General features: G+C 44.3%; 1 long non-coding RNA gene across 2 annotated transcripts in view; it reads right to left on the bottom strand.

Moving 5' to 3' along the window:
• The window catches only part of LOC130355351 (uncharacterized), a 79,123-nt gene that overhangs the window by 54,065 nt on the left and 10,696 nt on the right, over nucleotides 1-14,362 (bottom strand). The window lies entirely within an intron of this gene.

A 14,362-nucleotide genomic window follows, 5' to 3' on the forward strand; every position in this document is an offset into this window, starting at 1 on the left:
TGTAATATGGTTGTTTACATTTTTTTGAATATTTAATAAAGAAAATGGCTCCTTAAAATCCCACCACTAGGGGTCTACTGGGACACTAACCAATCCAGCAGCATCAGGCTTGTCCATGAGTCATGGTCAAGAGCTGACTCACGGACAAGGCTGCTTAAAGGAGAAGTCCAGAACATAAAAATTGTCCCCCATAGTGCCGGCAGTAAAAAAATAAAGATGTACATACCTTCCTCCGCTCCCCCGGACCTTCGGTAACCGGCTCCGGCCTCCGCTGTGATCCTCTTCCTGGTTGCCGGTGGTCGGAGAGTCTTACTGCGCTCAGCCAAGGCTGCAGTGAAGTCCCGACTCGGCCGGCAGTGTGACGTTTTCGGCCCCGGCCGCAGGTGCCGGTGTAGTGAAGAAAGTTGTGTCCTGAAGCGTTTTCACACTGCCGCTCAGCCTATCGCCAGCCGAGTCGCTGCGGCTGGTGATTGGCTGAGCACAGTATGATTCATCCGACCACCGGCAACCAGGAAGTGGATCGCGGCGGAGCCCGGAGCCGGTTACCGGGGGAGCGGTACATCTTTATTTTTTTACTGCTGGCAGTATGGGTGACAATTTTTATATTCTGGAGTTCTCCTTTAAGCAGACTCACCAATCACCTCCCACCACCACGAGGAGAGACATGCCCCCTTCCCCTGAGAGGATTTCTAACACTGTGAGCTAATGAAAAGAGGACTTTTTTAAATAAATATATGTGAAGGAGGCATACAAATGAGACGTACATGGTCAGGATTAGGTTCTGAGTAACATATTCATTTTTTTTTGTGGGTTCTGAAAGGTAAGTTAAAAAAAATGTTGTGTGAAATCCCCCCAATGTTGTGAAAATGTTTTTTTCCCATAGGACATTTTGCTTATTTTCAGCAAACAATGCAACCCCTTGAACAAGTAAATCAACATCATTTGGTAACAAATATATTCTTTTTTCCACACAGTGAATATGACAAAATAACCCCATAAAACAAATACAAAGACAAGAGGGATCTAACATACATGTATTATTTTATCATGACACAATATTGATTCATATACTAAATATGTATAGAATAAATAATAAAAAAAATATATTTAACCCAAATTAGTGAGCACAATAAAATAGCACTGTAAATACTGACATAAGTAAAAAAAAAAAAAGATGCAAAAATAAATAAATACTATAAAGGCCCTTGAGGAAGAAGCGGAACAGCTGTAGGGGTCATGAGAATATATCAGACTGATCCATAAGGGTGGGTTCACACTACGATTTGAACTACGGTTCCCGTATACGGCTGGGAGGAGGGGGCTTAATCACGGCTCCCGCACTCAGCCGTATAGGGGAACCGTATTAATGCATGTCTATGAGCCGACCGGAGTGAACCGCAGCCTCCGGTCGGCTGCTTTTTCGGCCGTATGCGGTTTCCCGACTGCAAGCAAAAATGTGGTAGACCACGTTTTTGCCTGCGGTCGGGAAACCGCATACGGCCGAAAACGCAGCCGACCGTAGGCTGCGGTTCACTCCGGTCGGCTCATAGACATGCATTAAATACGGTTCTCCTATACGGCTGAGTGCGGGCGCCGTGATTAAGCCCCGCCCACCCCTCCTCCCAGCCGCATACGGGAACCTTAGTTCAAATCGTAGTGTGAACCCAGCCTAATATGGGTAAGATACCTTTTCACACTTGTGGATATGTGCCATTGTGGTCAAATTCAGTAGACATATAAGACTGAATGCTGTAATACTTGGTGAGCACTTGGGATGATTTTGGTCCAGATATATAATAACAAATGAGTGTTCTCATTTGATTTTGTGACCATGGACACAATAACTACAAAATGAGTAGATTTTTGGTGTGCCCTTTTGGGCCATTGGTGTTTTTTTAACATAAAGTTCTATAATGTAGAATAAGTGACCCAGCAAATAAATAATCTAACCCAGTCAAAAGTAAATCTGGTAGCTCCAGCAGTGTGACCATCCACATTATCCTCCGTCATGTTTCTCCACTGGGAGCAGTGAGGTGGAAGGTAAGAACAGGCCTTAAATGCAAGATGGGAATTGTCTGGAACCAATAATATAAATTTGCGGGAACCAATAATATGAATCAATATAAATCAAAATTTACCACGATTACTGGGCAGTCCAAAATTGCGAATTTTTAGTCACTTCAAATACCATTAACCTCTTATGGATGCAGGGCGTACCTGTACGCCCTGCGCCCGGTCCTGGTCTATAACGCGTCATAGCGGGTCGGTCCCGGTGGCTAATGAAAGCCAGGACCTAATGGGCTAATAGCGTGTGGCACCGATCATTGTGCTGCGCGTTATTAACCCTTTAGACGCCTAAACTTTAGACGTCTAAAGTTGCATCCTGGCAGCTCAGTCGGGCTGATAGGAACCATCGCGGTGAAATCGCGATGTCCTGATCAGCTAGGATGCGAGCGGAGGGTCCGTTACCTGCCTCTGGTGCGTCTGATCGGCAATTGACTTCTCCATGCCTGAGATCTAGCCAGAAGTCAAGCCACGATAACATTGATCATCCGCATGTAGTTCTATGCTGATGATCAGTGTTAGGAATCAATGTACTGCATGTTATAGCCACTAGATGGGGCTATAACATAGAAAAAAAAAAGTTGAAAAAAAAGTTACTAATGATGAATTAACCCCCTTCCCTAATAAAAGTAAGAATCACCCACCTTTTCCCATTTAAAAAAACAAACTGTGTAAATAATAAATAAACAAACAAATAAACATATGTGGTGTCACCACGTGCATAAATGTCCGAACTATAAAACTATATTGTTAATTAAATGGTCAATGGCGTACATGCAAAAAAATTCCAACTTCCAAAATAGCTTATTTTGGTCACTTTTTATAGCACACAAAAATGTATTAACCCCTTAAGGACTTTTTCACCTTAAGGACCTTTTTTTGCAATTCTGACCACTGTCACTTCATGCATTAATAACTCTGGGATGCTTTTACTGTTTATTCTGATTCCGAGAATGTTTTTTTTGTGACATATTCTACTTTAACATAGTGGTAAATTTTCAGTGTTACTTGCATCCTTTCTTGGTGAAAAATCCTAAAATGTTATAAAAATTTTGAACATTTAGCATTTTTCTAACTTTGAAACTCTCTGTTTGTAAGGAAAATGGATATTCCACATACATTTTATATTGATTCTCAAATACAATATGTCTACTTTATGTTGGTATCAGAAAGTTGACATGTGTTTACTTTTTGATGACATTAGAGGGCTTCAAAGTATAGCAGCAATTTTACAAATTTTCACGAAAATTTCAAAATCTGAATTTTTCAGGGACCATTTAAGTTTGAAGTGGATTTGAGGGGCCATTCTGTGAGAAATACCGCATAAATTACCCCATTATAGAAACTACACCCCTCAAAGTATTCAAAATGAAATTCAGAAAGTTTGTTCACAAGAATAGCAGCAAAGTGGAGGAGAAAAAAATCTGCATTTTTTACACTAACATGTTCTTGAAGCCCCATTTTTTTCATTTTTAAAAGTGGTAAATGGAGAAAAAAAAACTAAATTTGTAGCCCAATTTCTCTTGAGTTTGGAAATACCTCATATGTTGACATAATTTGCTCTGTGGGCTCACAACATGGCTCAAGAGGGAAAGAGCAACTGTGGGATTTTTGGGGGCCATGTTGCATTTAGGAAGCCCCCATGGTGCCAGAACAGCAAAATAACCCCCACATGGCATACTATTTTGGAAACTACACCCCTTAAAGGACATGTCCGGTGCTCACTTTTCTTATTGTATCCATTCCGGGCTGCAAAAAAAAAAAGAAAATAAGCTTTCTCTTGCCTGCCTACGCTCCCCCGGTGCTCCGGTACAGGCGTTCGGTCCCCGGGCTGTATTCTTCTTACTTCCTGTTAGCCCGGTGCATTGCCGTGGAATGAGATTTGCCATAGAATGAGATGGTCCGCCTCCATCACATTCAATTGGCTCTCTCTTGTCACGTGACATATTTAAACGTCACGCAGCGATGCGCACAGCAGTGTCAGTTTGGCTATCACAGGGAGAGGATCTCCTCACCCTGTGATAGCTGAAGCTCTACGGAGCTCACATGGCCTCTGTGGCCCGACAGAAGTTCACACATGTACGCAGCTCATACGGCTGCCTCATATACATTTACTGTTGATCCACAGCGCTATCGGGATCCCGATGCCCGATGGCGCTGTCATCAGGATCCCCACGCCCGCAGCTCTACACCCCGTCCCCCGCATCTCTACTCCCCGTTCTACGCAGCTGTACTCCCCGTCCCCCGCATCTCTACTCCCCGTCCTACGCAGCTCTACTCCCCGTCCCCTGTGAACGCTCAGGGAGCGATCCACAGCGCTATGGGGATTCCTACGCCCGATGGCGCTGTCATCAGTGTGCGTCCCCGCGAGCGCCCCATGCCCGCAGCTGTACTCCCCGTCCCTCCGTAGCTCTACTCCCCGTCCCGTTAACGCTCAGGGAGCGGGGAACAGAAAGTAGAGCATCGGGCGCAGGTAAAGTAGTACTGCGCATGCGCAGCACTACGCGAATAACTTAACCTGCGCCCGATGCTCTACTTTCTGTTCCCCGCTCCCTGAGCGTTAACGGGACGGGGAGTAGAGCTGCGGGGGACGGGGAGTAGAGCTGCGGGGGGCGGAGGACGGGGAGTATGGCTGCGGGCGTGGGGCGCTCGGGGGGAGGCACACTGATGACAGCGCCATCGGGCATCGGGATCCCGATAGCGCTGTGGATCAACAGTAAATGTATATGAGGCAGCCGTATGAGCTGAGTACATGTGTGAACTTCTGTCGGGCCACAGAGGCCAGGAGAGCTCCGTGCAGCTTCAGCTATCACAGGGTGAGGAGATCCTCTCCCCGTGATAGCCAAATTGACACTGCTGTGCGCATCGCTGCGTGACGTTTAAATATGTCACGTGACAAGAGAGAGCCAATAGAATGTGATGGAGGCGGACCATCTCATTCTATGGCAAATCTCATTCCACGGCAATGCACCGGCACGTTAAAACGGAGCTTCAGCCTATCACTGGCCGAGGTGGGACATCGCTGTGGCCGGTGATAGGTTGAAGCTCTGTGTGACGTGCCGGGCTAACAGGAAGTAAGAAGAATACAGCCCGGGGACCAAACACCTGTACCGAAGCACCGGGGGAGCCTAGGCAGGTAAGAGAAAATTTGTTTTCTTTTATTTTTCAGCCCGGAACGGATAAAATAAGAAAAGTGAGCACCGGACATCTCCTTTAAGGAACATAACAAGGGGTATAGTGAGCCTTAACACCTCACAGGTGTTTGACGACTTTGCGTTGAAGTTGGACGTGAAAATGGAAAATTAGATTTTTAACACAAAAATGATGGTGTTACACCAATTTTTTCTTTTTCACAAGGGGTAATAGGTGAAAATGGACCTCAAAATTTGAAGCCCAATTTCTCCCAGTTAAGAAAACGCCCCATATGTGGATGTTAAGTGCTCTGCTGGCACACTACAATGCTCAGAAGAGAAGGAGCAACATTTTTCTTTTTGAAAGAGAATTTTGCTGAAATGGTTTTTGGGGGACATGTTGCAGTTAGAAAGTCCCCAGGGTGCCAGAAGAGCAAACCCCCCCCCCCCCCACCCCCACATGGCATACTATTTTGAAAACTACCCCCCTCAAAGAACGTAACAATGGGGATAGTGAACCTTACCACCCCAAACATCCCATAGTTGTTTGACGACTTTGCATTGAAGTTGGATGTGAAAATGGAAAATTTGATTTTAAACACTATAATAATGGTGTTGCCTCAAATTTTTCTTTTTCACAAGGGGTAATAAGAGGACATGGACCCCAAAATTTGAAGCCCAATTTCTTCCGATTAAGAAAACATCCCATATGTGGACGTCAAGTGCTCTGTTGACGCTCTACAGGTCTCAGAACAGAAGGAGCACCATTGAACTTTTGGAGACAGAATTTTGATGAAATTAAAGTGTGCAGTTACAAACCTCCCATAGTGCCAGAACAGCAGAAACCCCCCAGATGTGACCCCATTTTGGAAACTACACCCCTCACAGAATTTAATAAGGGGTGCAGTGAGTATTTACACCCCACTTAAATTTTTTCTTTATCACAGACCACTGTTCAAAAAATCTGTCAGACACCTGTGGGGTGTAAATGCTCACCGTACCCCTAATTACATTCTGTGAGGGGTCTAGTTTCCAAAATGAGGTCACATGTGGGGGGGGGGGGGGTCCACTGTTCTGGCACCACGGGGGGCTTTGTAAACACACATGGCCTTCAATTCCAGACACATTCTCTCTCCAAAAGCCCATTGGCGCTCCTTCTCTTCTGAGCATTGTAGTGCGCCCGCAGAGCACTTTACCTCCACATATGGGGCATTTCCATACTCAGAAGAAATGGGGTTACAAATTTTAGGGGGCTTTTTTCCTATTACCCTTTGTGAAAATTAAAAATGTGGGATAACATCAGTATTTTTGTGGAAAAAAAAAAAAATTTCATTTTCACGGCCAAATTTTATGAAAATTCGTCAAACACCTGTGGGGTGTTAAGGCTTACTATACCCCTTGTTAAGTTCCGTGAGGGGTGTAGTTTCCAAAATGGGGTCACAAGTGGGTGTTTTTTTTTTGTGTTTATGTCAGAACCGCTGTAACGATCAGCCACCCCTGTGCAAATCACCTCAAATGTACATAGTGCGCTCTCCCTCCTGAGCCTTGTTGTGCGTCCACAGAGCATTTTACGCCCACATATGGGGTATTTCCGTACTCAGAAGAAATTGCATTACAAATTTTGGGGGTCTTTTTTTCCTTTTACTTCTTGTAAAAATTAAAAGTATGGGGCACCACCAGCATGTTAGTGTAAAACTTTTAATAAGGGGTAAAAGGAGAAAAAATAAATAATAAATTTGTTAGGCAATTTCTCCCGAGTACGGAAATACCCCAAATGTGGCACTAAACTGTTGCCTTGAAATACAACAGGGCTTTGAAGTGAGAGAGCGCCATGCGCATTTGAGGCCTAAATTAGAGATTTGCATAAGGACTGACCCGGATGCAAGAATTACACTTGCCTCCGATACCAAAATTAGCCTATGGCAGTGTTTGCCAAACAGGGTGTCTCCAGCTGTTGCAAAACTCCCAGCATGCCTGGACAGTCAATGGCTGTCCAGCAACACTGGGAGTAGTGCTGGGCGGTATACCGGTATGAACCGGATACCGTTTTTTTTTCTCCCACGGTATGGATTTTTGCCCATACCGCTATACCGGACAGGCCCCTCCCCCACATGAATTGTAGAGCCCAGCGCGGCACCCTCACTTGTCCCGGTGTGCTTCTGTGTCCCCCCGCTGCGCCTGTCAGCCAGTGTCCCCACCGCTAGCGGGATCCATGTGCCCACTAGCGGTGACACAAGAATGCCTCCCGCGAGCGCTACCATCACCGCTAGCGGGGTCCCTGTGCCCACTAGCGGTGTCACAGGCGTTAATACCGTGATACCGCGATAATAAAAAAAAATACTGTGATATTAATTTTAGGCCATACCGCCCAGCACTAACTGGGAGTTGTTGTTTTGCAACAGCTGGAGGCTCCGTTTTAGAAATTGTGCCGTACCAGACATTTCTCATTTTTATTGGGGGGGGGGGGGGGGTAACTGTGCAGGGGTATGTGTATATATGTAGTGTTTTACCCTTTACTTTGTGTAGTATAGTGTTTTTAGGGTACAATCACACGGGCGGGGGTTCACAGGGAGTTACCCGATGAGAGTTTGAGCTGTGGCGGAAAATTTGCTGCATCTCAAACTTGCAGCGAGAAGCTCACAGTAAAACCGACCGTGTGAATGTATTTACATGGGGGGGGGGGGGGCGGACAAACCTCCAGCTGTTGCAAACTACAACTCCCAGCATGCCCTTTGGTTGTACGTGCATGCTGGAGGTTGCAGTTATGCAACAGCTGGAGGCACACTGGTTGCAAAACACTGAGTTAGGTAACAAACTCTCAGTGTTACTCAACCAGTGTGCCTTCATCTGTTGCAAAAACTAAAACCCCCAGCATGCACGGACAGCAGAAGGACATGCTGGGACTTGTAGTTATGCAACAGCTGGAGGCATACTACAACTTGCAAACTACAACTCCCAGCATGCCCTTTGGCTGTCTGTGCATGCTGGGGGTTGTAGGTCTGTGCAACAGCTGGAGGCACACTGGTTGCAAAACAGTTTTTTTATTTACTTAACTCAGTGTTTCCCAACCTGTGTGACTACAACTGTTGCAAAACTACCACTCCCAGTATGCATGGTCTGTCAGTGCATGCTGGGAGTTATAGTTTTCCAACAGCTGGAAGCACAAGGTTTGGGAAACAGTGAGTTAGGAAACAGACAATGTTTCCCAACCTGTTGTTGCAAAAGTTGTTGCAAAACTACAGCTCCCAGCATGCCCAGACAGCCGAAGGGCATGTTGGGAGTTGTAGTTATGCAACAACTGGAGGAGAACAGTTTGGAGACCACTGTGTAGTGGTTTCCAAACTGTAGCCCTCCAGATGTTGTAAAACTACAACTTCAAGCATGCCCAGACTGCCCAGGCATGTTGAGAGTTGTAGTTCGGCAAAATTTGATGGGCCACATGTTGCCGAACTACAACTCCCAGTATGCCTGGCCAGTCTGGGCATGCTTAGAGTTGTAATTTTGCAACATCTGAGGGGTGCTACAGCTTGGGCACCACTGTATAGTGGTCTCCAAACTGTGGCCCTCCAGATGTTGCAAAACTACAACTCCCAGCATGCCCAGACAGCCTTTGGCTATCTGGACATGCTGGAAGTTGTAGTTTGGCAACTCCTAGAAGGCAGCAGTGAAGGTCACTTACCACTGCTGCCTTCACCGTTGCTCCGCCGCCACCTTCTCACTGCCGCAGATCCCACCACCGATCCCACCGCTGCCTGCGCCGATCCCGCAGCTATCGCAAGTCCCCCCGCCATCCTCCAATGCTCGGGTACCCGCCGCCATCTTCTCCCCGCTCTGCCCCGACTCCAAACCCCCCCCCCCCATAGCGGGATGGGCCCAGCCTCTAACAACGGCCGGGACCCGTGGCTAACAGCGCGCGGCACTGATCGCGGTGCAGCGTGCTATTAACCATTTAGACGCGCCGTTCAAATTTGAACGCCGTGTCTAAAGTGAAAGTAAACTAATGCCGGTTAGCTCAGGGGGCTGTTCGGGATCGCCGCGGCAAATTCGCGGCATCCTGAACAGCTGTCAGATTGCCGAATGACTGCTCAGTGCCTGAGATCCAGGCATGAGCAGTCAAGCAGCAGAATCATTGATCAATGGTTTCCTATGAGAAACCATTGATCATTGTAAAAGATCAGTGTGTGCAGTGTTATAGCCTGCTACGGGAGCTATAACATTGCAAAAAATAAAAATAAAAAAAATAAGTTAATAAAGATCCATTTAACCCCTCCCTAATAAAAGTTTGAATCACCCCCCTTTACCCATTTAAAAAAAAAAAAAAAAGTGTAAATAAAAATAAACATATGCGATATCGCCACGTGTGGAAATGTCCGAATTATAAAAATATATTGTTAATTAAACTGCACAGTCAATGGCGTACGCCCCAAAAAAATTCCAAAGTCCAAAATAGAGTAGTTTTGGTTACTTTTTATAGAATTAAAAAATGAGTAAAAAGCGATCAAAAAGTCTGATCAATACAAACATGGTACCGCTAAAAAAGTCTGATCAATACAAACATGATACCGCTACAAACATGGTACCGCAAAAAATTAGTCCTCATACCGGCCCGTACATGGAAAAATTAAAAAGTTATAGGGGTCAGAAGATGACAATTTTAAACGTATACATTTTCCTGCATGTAGTTATGATTTTTTCCAGAAGTACGACAAAATCAAACCTATATAAGTAGGGTATCATTTTAGTTGTATGGACCTACAGAATAAAGATAAGGTGTCATTTTTAGATAAGGTGTCCTTTTATAGAAACGGAAGCCCCCAAAAGTTACAAAATGGCATTTTTTCTTCAATTCTGTTGCACAATGATTTTTTTTCCGTTTTGCCGTACATTTTTAGGTAAAATGACTGATGTAATTTACAAAGTAAAATTGGTGGCGCAAAAAAGCCATCATATGGTTTTTTTAGGTGCAAAATTGAAAGGGTTATGATTTTTAAAAGGAGGAAAAAACAAAAGTGCAAAAACTGAAAAAAAAAACGTCCCCAAGGGATTAAACAGAAGTAATACAAAATCAAACCTATATAAGTAGGGTATCATTTTACTGTATGGACCTACAGAATAAAGAGAATGTGTCATTTTTACTGAGAAATGCACTGCGTAGAAACGGAAGCCCCCAAAATTTCCAAATGGCATTTTTTCTTCAATTTTGTCACACAATAAAAAATTTTTCCGCTTCATCGATATTTTGGTAAAATGACTAATGTCACTGCAAAGTAGAATTGGTGGCACAAAAAATAAGCCATAATATTGAATTTTAGGTGCAAAATTTAAAGCGTTATGATTTTTAGAAGGTGATGAGGAAAAAATGAAAATGCATAAACGGAAAAACCCTGCGTCCTTAAGGGGTTAAAAATTAATAAAAAGCAATCAAAAAGTCCCATCAAAATAAAAATGGTACCAATAAAAAATGAGCCGTCATATAGCCCCATATGCGGATCAGAAGATGACAATTTTAAACATTCTAATTTTGGTGCGTGTAGTTATGATTTTTTAAGTAATAAAAGAAAACCTACATAAAGTGAGGTGGAAGGTAAGAGCAGGTCTTAAATACAAGATTGGAATTGTCTGGAACCAATAATATAAATTTGCGGGAACCAATAATATGAATGAATCAAAATTTGCCACGATTACTGGGCAGTCCTCACAAAAGAGTTCAGTTTTTTACTATATAGCGGTCCTGTAAGAAACCAGGATAGGCCATCAACAGCTTATCGGTGGGTTGCTGAAACCTGGCACCACTGTCGATCAGCTGTAAGCAGTTGGCTCTGTTCACCCGTGTGCACACACTTTAACCCCTTAAGGACCAAGCCCATTTTGGCCTTAAAGCGGTACACCACTGTCCAGCATTTAGTCGGAACATTTAGTTCTGAATGCTGTGTGTGCGCTGCGGGGGTCGGCCACATGCCCTCAATGCAAGTTTATGGAAGGGGGCATGACGGCCACCATGCCCCCTCCCATAGACTTACATTGAGGTGGCGTTGCCTGACGGCACTAGTAGGCGTGACCGACCCCTGCAGCTTGCACACAGCTTTCGGGACTAAATGTTCTGTAGGCTGGACAGTGGAGTACCCCTTTAAGGACAAGGCCAACTTTCATTTTTACATTTTCGTTTTTTCCTCCTCCCGTTCTAAAAATCATAACGCTTTCAATTTTGCACCTACAGACCCTTATCAGGGCTTGTTTTTTGCATCACCAGTTGTACTTTGTAATGACATCACTTATTTTATGCCAAAATCTGCAGAGAAACCAAAAAATCATTATTTGTGGGATGCAATAAATAAATAAATGCCATTTTGAAAATGCAGTGCACTTTTCAGTAAAAATGACACCTTGTTTTTATTCTGTAGGTCCATACGGCTACAAGGATACATATTATTGGTTTACGCGAATTTATATTATTGGTTCCAGACAATCCCCATCTTGTATTTAAGACCTGCTTTTACCTTCCACCTCACTTTATGTTGGTTTTCTTTTATTTTATTACTTTAAAAAAAATTATAACTACACGCACCAAAATTTGTATGTTTAAAATTATTATTTTCTGATCTGCATATGGGGCTATATGAGGGCAAATGGTTTTTTTTGGGGTACCATTTTTATTTTGATGAGACTTTTTGATTGCTTTTTATACATTTTTTAATTGTATTTGAAGTAACCAAAAAAGCACAATTTTGGACTTTAGTATTTTCTTTACGTGTACGCCATGGACCGTGCGGTTTAAAGGGGTACTCCGCCCCTAGACATATTATCCCCTATCCAAAGGATAGGAGATAAGATGTCAGATCGCCGGGGTCCCTCTGCTGGGGACCCCCGTGATCTCCGCTGCAGCACCGCGCTATCATTACTGCACAGAGCATGCTCGCTCTGTGCATAATGACCGGCGATACAGGGGCCGCAGCATCGAGCCGCCACGCCCCCTCCCATAGACTTGTATTGAGGGGGCAGGCCATGACGTCACGAGGGGGCGGAGCCATGACGTAACGATGCTCTGGCCCCTGTTATTACACACAGAGCGAGTTTGCTCTCTGCAGTAATGATAGTGGGGTGCCACAGCGGAGATCCCGGGGGTTCCCAGCAGCGGGACCCCGGCGATCTGACATCTTATCCCCTATCCTTTGGATAGGGGATAGGATCCGAGGGGCGGAGTACCCCTTTAACTAACCTTTTATTTTAATAGTTCAGACATTTACGCACACGGTGGTACCACATATGATTTTATTTTTTATTACATTATTTTATTTAAAAAAATGGGGGGGGGGGATGCAAACTTTTATTGGGAAGGGGTTAATTCTCTTTTATTAACTTTTTTTTCCAATTCAAAAAGATTTTTATTAACAAAAATAAGACAACATAAAGAGCATATCCTGACAATGCAAAAGATGAACTATAGAGACCTTGTCGGTCAGATATAAATCAGAATGCTTAACTGGTTAACGACCATGGACATCTATAATCATCCATGCGCCGTTAACGGGTATGGCGCGTGTCATACCGGCCGGCCCCCAGCTGATTCCTGTAGCTGGGGGCCGGAGTGAATAGCCGACATGCGGCGATCGCCGCGGACAGCTATTAACCCTTTAGACCGCCACTGTCAAAGCTGATAGCGGCATCTAAAGGTGCCTTTATCCTGTCCCTGTTGGTCCAGTGGGGTGGATCGCCCCCCCCCCCCCCCCGAGCACGATCCACTGCTGAGGCAGCCTGAGGGCTTACCTCTCCTTCCACGGCAGCTCCTGCGCTCAGAATGATAAAGCCTGGCAGGACCAGGCTTTATCAATCAAGCGCAGAGCACACAGATCAATGTGGTTATATGGAACAATGTGGTTATATCTGTATGAGGAGTCAAATGATGTCTCCTAAAAGTGCCCTGAGGGGACTAAAAGTGTAAAAAAAAAAAAGTTTAAAAAAGGTTTAAAAACACACACATTAACCCCTTCCTTATTAAAAATTAAAATCGTCCTCCTTTTCCCAAATTCCATATGTAAAATATATAAACATAATAAAATAAACATATGTGGTATTCCCGCGTGCGTAAATGTCCGAACTATAAAAATATATTGTTAATTAACCCTTTAACGACGCAGGACGTATATTTACGTCCTGCGCCGGCTCCCGCGATATGAAGCGGGGCCGCGCTGCGACCCTGCATCACATCGCGTCGGTCACGGCGCTCAACGGCCGGGACCCGCGGCTAATACCACACATCGCCGATCGCGGCAATGTGCGGTATTAACCCTTTAGAAGCGGCGGTCAAAGCTGACCGCCGCTTCTAAAGCAAAAGTGAAAGTATCCCGGCTAGTCAGTCGGGCTGTTCGGGACCGCCTCGGTGAAATCGCGGCGTACCGAACAGCTTGCAGGACACCGGGAGGGCCCTTACCTACCTCCTCGGTGTCCGATCGACGAATGACTGCTCCGTGCCTGAGATCCAGGCAGGAGCAGTCAAGCGCCGAAAACACTGATCACAGGCGTGTTAATACACGCCTGTGATCAGGATGAGAGATGAGTGTGTTCAGTGTTATAGGTCCCTATGGGACCCTTAACACTGCAAAAAAAAGTTTAAAAAAGTGTTAATAAAGGTCATTTAACCCCTTCCCTAATAAAAGTTTGAATCACCCCCCTTTTCCCATGAAAAAAAATAAAACAGTGTAAATAAAAATAAAAATAAACATATGTGGTATCGCTGCGTGCGTAAATGTCCGAACTATAAAAATATATAATTAATTAAACTGCACGGTCAATGGCGTACGCGCAAAAAAATTCCAAAGTCCAAAAAAGCGTATTTTGGTCACTTTTTATACCATTAAAAAATGAATAAAAAGTGATCAAAAAATCAGATCAAAACAAAAATCGTACCAATAAAAACTTCAGATCACGTTGCAAAAAATGAGCCCTCATACCGCCCTGTACGTGGAAAAATAAAAAAGTTATAGGGGTCAGAAGAGGACATTTTTAAACGTATAAATTTTCCTGCATGTAGTTATGATTTTTTTCAGAAGTACGACAAAATCAAACCTATATAATTAGGGTATTATTTTAACCGTATGGACCTACAGAATAATGATAAGGTGTCATTTTTACCAAAATATGCACTGCGTAGAAACGGAAGCCCCCAAAAG

The sequence above is a fragment of the Hyla sarda genome, chromosome 2 (assembly GCF_029499605.1).
Source record: "Hyla sarda isolate aHylSar1 chromosome 2, aHylSar1.hap1, whole genome shotgun sequence".
Lineage (NCBI taxonomy): Eukaryota > Metazoa > Chordata > Amphibia > Anura > Hylidae > Hyla > Hyla sarda.